Below are 7,270 nucleotides of genomic sequence, written 5' to 3' on the forward strand. Positions count from 1 at the left end.
CTAAAAGAGACTGCTCAAATGTTAATGTCTGTGCGAGAGAGCAAAATGTGATGAGACTACTAATATTGTAGTGTATCAGCAATATCACAGGCTCATTTCATGTAAATTTATTGTGCAGGTATTCTAATGGCCTCTTTTTATAAAAAGATACAGAAAAAATAGTTCATCGATGGCCGGTTTTCTTCCAAACAATGGAAACCTCAGAAAAGTGGTTGTCTCACTCATTTCCACACGATTTTTGTTTAGAATTATTAGTATGCTTACTTTTTTTGTCAGTCCAACAGGTAGCCATGATTTATGTGCACTCTGGATCTGTGCTTTTTAGGCGCTAGAACTCAGTCCAGCTCCCTGTCCATTGGCAGACTCTGCAAGCTCCATTAATCTAAAGCCATTTAGATGGAAGCATTCCACTGATAACGGATAGTGGTTTGGACGGATTTCCTCACTGGACTATAAACACCAAGTGCAGTGTGCGTCAGCTGAAAAAGGTTTTGTGATGATGTAACCAGCAAGATATTTTATCACTATAAAGTCCCAAGATGCATTTCGGAGGTCCAGTCTTACAGTTCTTCAGTTACATTTGTTGTCTTTAGCTTTTACATTTATGTTCTATCCGACATATTTTTGCTACATTTTCTTTCTTTCTCCTCTGGCCAACTAACGTAGTGTTTATGATCATGATTAAGGCAGTATTACAGGTCAGAAGTCAGATTGGATCAGAACATTCAGAATACTTATCCAGTTCCATACATTAGCATGTTACCATAAACTATTAGCACCGCATTAGCATTAGCTCATACTTGAAATTATGTGCTAGTTAGTTGCCAGCCATGTCTAATTACTGAAATTTAAAATGTGTTACAGTGATAATTGGCTGCTTTGTGTAGTTAAGGATTTCAACTTAATTAACTGTGGAATTAAAACTCACCCTTTTACATAACAGCATTACGAATGAAAGATCACAATGATCATGTTCATTTAATTAATACTTTAATTCAGACAGACACACAAAAGTTAAATGCTTGCACACAAACTATTGGTTACACACATAGCAACATCATTAATTGTGTATATATATATATGTATGTGTGTGTGTAGTATAGCTAGATAACTTTCCAAAACTAGCTCTGGATGATTTATCTTTGACCCATTTACGTTCCACACATGGAAGCAGAATAAGAGTATTGAGTTCAGTGGAAGCGCTACGTTTGGCACTTTAGAGGCTCTAAATCTACAGATGATAAATAATGTCCATTTAGAATCTGCCTTTAAAAACACATAAATCAGTCTGAACAATTTTGCCACCAGACACATTTATTCACATACGGCACATTGATGCCTCAATTTCTATTTTACAGTCCTTATGACCTTAATCAGGTTAGATGCCATATTGAATTTAACTTGGATGAAAATGAGGCTGTGTATAATGTATAAACATTGTGGATCATATAATTTTCACAACACAACTTTCAAAACACATTTTTAAACAGTTTTTACCTACTGAAAGTTTTTTGGAAATGTTTATTCATCTGAACAATTGGTGTGTTGTTAAACAACAGTACCATCCATTGAACTGTAATTCTATCCCTCACAGCATTGTTTTCATTCCTGTCAAAAATTAAACATGGCGCTACCCCGACTAAGGTCTATGACTTAAACAATGAGAGGGTGAGGGTGGGTTTCCATTGCCTCAGGGCTGTCCTGTGCCTGCACTGCTCTGCCTTTCATGTTGGCTGCTGGAGTTCACAAGACAGACTGTCTTTTCAAGATTTATCCACCAGATCGACCAGAGGTGGACGAATCTTTGTTCTGAGTCTTGGCTTTTCTCAAGGTTTCTGAATTCCTTAACAATTTCACCTCAAGCTTGTTAACTTTACAACCAGCCACTTTATAAAGTCATGTTATTATGCACTTTGTTATCAATTCATACTCAATATGTGAGTAAAGACAGGTTCTTGATTATCAAGTTGTATTATTGTTGCTAATTAACACTTCAAAAAATGTGTGTAGACTTGTGTGTTTCTTTTTATTAAAAAATAAATACAGACTTTTTCATGAGCATGAATCTACTGTAATGTTTTATAGGTAATATTTTGTCATACTTATAACGGTTTAGACTACTAATTGAGTTCTATGTTCAACTAGCCTGGGAAAACCCAGACAACTTCCGGCAAATTTAGATTTGCTCTGAAGTAGTCTGGCAAAGAGCTCATTCAAGCCCATTTCTAATCCGTCGAAATCGCGGCACCAATCAGAAACGTTGGGGCGGGCTTTACACAATGGCGATCGCTCTGATTGGTTTTAGGTCTATCCAATTGCGCCCAGAGGCATTTGAGCGACGTCCGTTGGTGAAGCACCAACTTTTAAATGCATTATTATATTCAAATTGCAAACACATGAGGACAGTCTCCATGAAAGACCAACTGGCAGATGAACGTGCTACTACATTTCTCTCCGAAACGGTAGGAAATTAAATTAGATTTAATAGAGGATTTTAACTGTGACACAATGATTGACAGGGCAGTTTAAGTGACAGGATGCACGCGACAGATCCGTCCGATAAAAATGACGAAGTAGTATGTCCCAAAGCTTGCCTACTTTTTTGCTACACATTCAAAAGTAAATACATTTTCTTTACAAAAAGAGTACATACTTTTATGGCGTAGTGTAACTTAGGCGAATTGGGACGCAGCATATTACACGATGACGATCGCTCTGATTGGTTTTAGGTCTATCCAATTGCGCCCAGAGGCATTTGAGCGACGTCCGTTGGTGACGCCCCTTTAGAAATGAGTTATTAATGAAGCTTTGCCAGACCATAACTCAGTTACTACTGAGAATGGTCTGGTTTTAACCAGGCTAATGTTCAACAAGTCACAAACATCTTTTTACTCCCTTGAAACTAATGTCACTTCTACTTTTGGCGTTCAGTCGCATTCATTACCATCTCTATTTGTCTGAATCTAAATATTCAGCCCATTTAGATGACAAATTAGATTTATGTTTCTTTCCCTCTATTTAGTTGCCACGGTACATTTGCTGGAAGCGTTTGCAAACAAAGTGTAAATATGTTTTGCATGAACTTGTCACATTTCAGTCACAGCAATCATATTTGGAAATATGCTATACAGTATATATATTTGCATATATATATATATACCCATGCATATTTATTATTTGCGCTTGGAACATGACACACATATCTTAGGCTGTTTATACTTGCTGTCATAAGGCACTAACCTTACATATTACCTCATTTGCATTCCTCTTTTCACGCCTCTCATTTTCTCTGTCCATTTAACAAATTTTGGCACTGGCAGTCATTAGGGGACCATTACACATTATTTTCAAAGAAGCAGTGAACATAAAGACAAATCCGTCCTCAAGAGCACTCTAGAAACGCTTCAGCGTAGGGTATAGCAGTTTAAATGTTGTTTATATAACTAACATTTAGAAAACGGATTACTTTAATCACTGTGAGCCTATAAGTGAGCAGAGATGCTCTTTCACTCAACCTTGCATAAATGAAGGTCGTTTGTACATGTGGCCTTGCTGTAATCAAGGCCAAAGTTCTGCAAGATGGTTTCACCAGAAGCCATGACTGCATAATATCCATGACATTAATATTACATCTATATTGAACCTTAATCATTTGCGGTTGGTGTTTATAAGCAGCAGAAACAAGACAGAACCTTGCATCATGCTGAGCTTAATAAATAAACTATATTTATCCCATTAGATGTATTAGAGGAAAATATTTGATACATTTTGCAAATAATGGCACCTTTTTATGCAAATGAGAGTGTGTGGGAGAGAAATGTCAAAAGTCAGATTCTCATTAACAGCATATTAAACTGAGCTTACGTTGTGATTGTAAATCTGAGGTTGATTAAATTTGTGAAAATCTATAACTAGAGATTATGTTAGTTACGTTATTAATTTCTGCCTGAAAAGTGAAGAGCTATTATACATTCTGGTCAAAATGTCTGAAACGACTATAGTGAAAAAAAAAATCGTATTTAATACTTTTTTAATTATAAATTGCATTATCAGTATAATAATTTGAATAAAATGTTCTGAGTTTATTTGGAAAATTAACATGAATTTGAGAATGTCGTAGTATTTGGTTTTTCCCTATTTTGGCCTAATGACAGGATCACTCAAACTTAATTAACTGCATGTAGAGTCGCATGATCATTGTCACAAATGTGTTCTCTTTTTTATTAGGGAAATTGTACAGAATCTAAAATGCTTTTCCTAATTTAATTTCATTCCTAGTATATCTCACAAGTACATGGGAAAAATGCCTTTGAAACAATTCTCATCAATTTCACAAATGATTACAAAAAGATGGCAAGTAACACACTGAATTAAATGTGAAATTTTGAAACAGAAACACTGTCATAGTATTTTCCTGTAAAACATACTCCAATTATCTTTTTGTTTACTTTACAAAAATGTCTTATATGAACGTAGAATGAACTACAAAATGTATGATCTGGACAGCAAGAGAATTGCATTGCTCATTAAAGCAAGAAGATATTTGATATAGTCGTTGTCGTCGTAAAATAATGAAATTAATGTTCTTTATAAGACTGCATATGCATTATGCACTAAGTAGAACTGATTAAACTGAGGGGTCAAACACTGTTCACTGTCTACAAAATGTGTTACTGTTGCCACCAAGTGGCATGCATTTGAAAAAGAGCTAACTTCATTTGATATAGTTATTCTGTGCTAACGTACAAACTTATTTTTCAGTCAGCTTTCTTGAGGGCTGTGTGAATCATAATGAATTATTATTACATGTTTCCCTAGAAGTCTTGATTCTAATTGGTTAATCACAGTTTCTCTCTACAAAAACATATTTGTTTGTACCCCAAGAAGCAGATTTACAGTCTCTTTCTGACACAATAAAGTCTATCTATTTATTTATTTATTTATTTATTTTTATTTTTATTTTATTTAACAGCCATTTAATTATGCATGATAATATGCACTAAGTGAACAGTCTCCATAATATAAAAATGTTTCCTTCTGGGCATAGCTGTATTCTTTTCCTCTTCCTTCAAAAATGTGTTCTAGCATAATAATAATAATAATAATACATTATCTTTTCTGTCTCTTCCTCTGAGGAATCTCTTTGTGCTAATCAGATCTGATGCCTTTTGACATGAAATCTCCCTAATCCCAATCCTAAATGTTCCTGTTTCCTGCATTTTATTTTCCCTAGAGAAACTGAAAACATCTTGTCCAGACCTGCTGTCATAAGTAGAAATTCCCACATGGCCTGCAAAGCTTCAGCTGGAAAGTAATTACCGTTTTGGAAAGTTCTTCCCAAGGACATGCACAATGTCAGCTAAACTAGAAACATTTGTACCTCAAGCGGTAAGAATACAAATAACAAGAATGTAAGGCTGCAAAGAAAACTAGGAGAGAATATAGAAGGTATATATTCCACATTTTCATTTTGTAAAAACCGCCTTAAAGACTCATTGTTTTAAATATTGCTTTGCAATGGCAGTGGTGCTGCTGAATTGGAGGACATCCAATCATCTTTGTCTCACTGAGTTACTTTCAGGCTGTGTATTGGCAGCGCTGCACTGCAGGATGTCTAAATTGACTGTTGCGCTCTGTTTTATACCTTGTCGTCATTGGCTGACTAAGAGTGACGTTTCCTGGAAATCAACTTTGTGAGCTGAGCTCTCGCACATTCAGTTATTAATGCGCGATGTTGGAATAAATACAATGCTGACAAAGTATGGACTACTTGCATAAGCACACCATCCGTTCTCTTGAACATAGACAAAGGAAAAATGGATAAAGAAGCAGGACATAGTGTTTTGTATTGATTTTCGTGCTATCCTGCCACGTCCAGTATTGTTTTATGACTAGAATCATTTTCAGATTCAAATGAGTGATGCAGTAATCCAGCAAAGTACATAAGACACAACTAAAAGTTAATCTATTCTTTCCAATTCCTCAAAGGGCAACACATTTTCAAAAAGATATGACACTGTATTGCAATGCCAACATCTGCATTTCTATTCTGTGTGTGGTTTAAAGCTTGAGACCCTGAACTGTCACACAAGTGTAATACACTATGCAGTCATTTTCATGCAACAGCACATACCAGGCCAAAGATATTTCCTTCTTTTTCAGAAATGTATTTGTTTCTTGTTTTACTTGTCTCCAAGTCTGGTCATTTGTATGAGAAAAAAAAAAAGCAAAAAAAAAAAAGAAATGATTGTTCACCATTTGTCCTTTTTATGTCCCAGGGGTTAATTTCTATTAAAACTAACACATTTACATTTTTAATTTGAATTGTTATTTTGGTACTTTTCAAATACCTTTTATGTATTTGATTGTTCATAAATGGTTGTTCCGCAGTTGTGGCATCATTTCCGCCACACCAAACAATTTTGACCCTAAAAAAAAGGAGACAATAGTGAAGATTGATATGTGGAGAGACAAATCAAGGTTAAAATCATTTGAGCAGGACATTTTTGTGCATCATTTCCAAATCAAATGATGCAAAAAGTGTGCAAATATTGACACAATTTTTATATTTATGTATGTATTTGGGATACATAAAATGCTAGCTATGAAATTAGCCTTAGCGAGGTGGTCATTTTTATGCAAAAAAAAAAAAAAAAGTTCAAAATGTAATTTCCGCCACTGCCATTTCCATCACAATGAGTGACACTGATGACACACTTCTCCTGTATATTCTATCATTTGTAGATAAATGAAACAAGTGAGAGTGTGAAAAGTGTGTTTTAAGAGATTTTATTTCAAGTGATTTTGTCACCATAGGCTTTAGATTTATTCTCTTCCTATATCTATAGGTGCAGAGAACTGTAGATTCCAACTTATCCATAAATCAGCACTGACTTTGAACTAAACTTGTAGTAAACTCTCAGGCTGAGATGATAAAGGGCAAATAGAAGACGAGTTCCACCAATGTCCTCAAGAGCATTAAATCATCTCTGTCTGTCAGATCTCACTGATGACCCTGCATATCAAGTTTAGTGAGGATCATTCACCCGTCAGCCATGGCCGACTCATCAGAGAATGGACTTACCTCTCTTTACTGGATCATCACACTCGTTCTCTTTTCTTTCATTTTCAGTCTCTCCCTCTATCACTATCTGTCCCTATTCACAGTTTTTATTGTACGCAAAACGTCATCCATGGATGCAAATCCAATAACGTACAACATTTTCTAAAGTTTGCAGCCAAAACAAGATGGAAAAAAAAGCTTGTGCTA

The sequence above is a fragment of the Squalius cephalus genome, assembly GCF_949319135.1.
Source record: "Squalius cephalus genome assembly, chromosome: 12".
NCBI classification, from domain to species: domain Eukaryota; kingdom Metazoa; phylum Chordata; class Actinopteri; order Cypriniformes; family Leuciscidae; genus Squalius; species Squalius cephalus.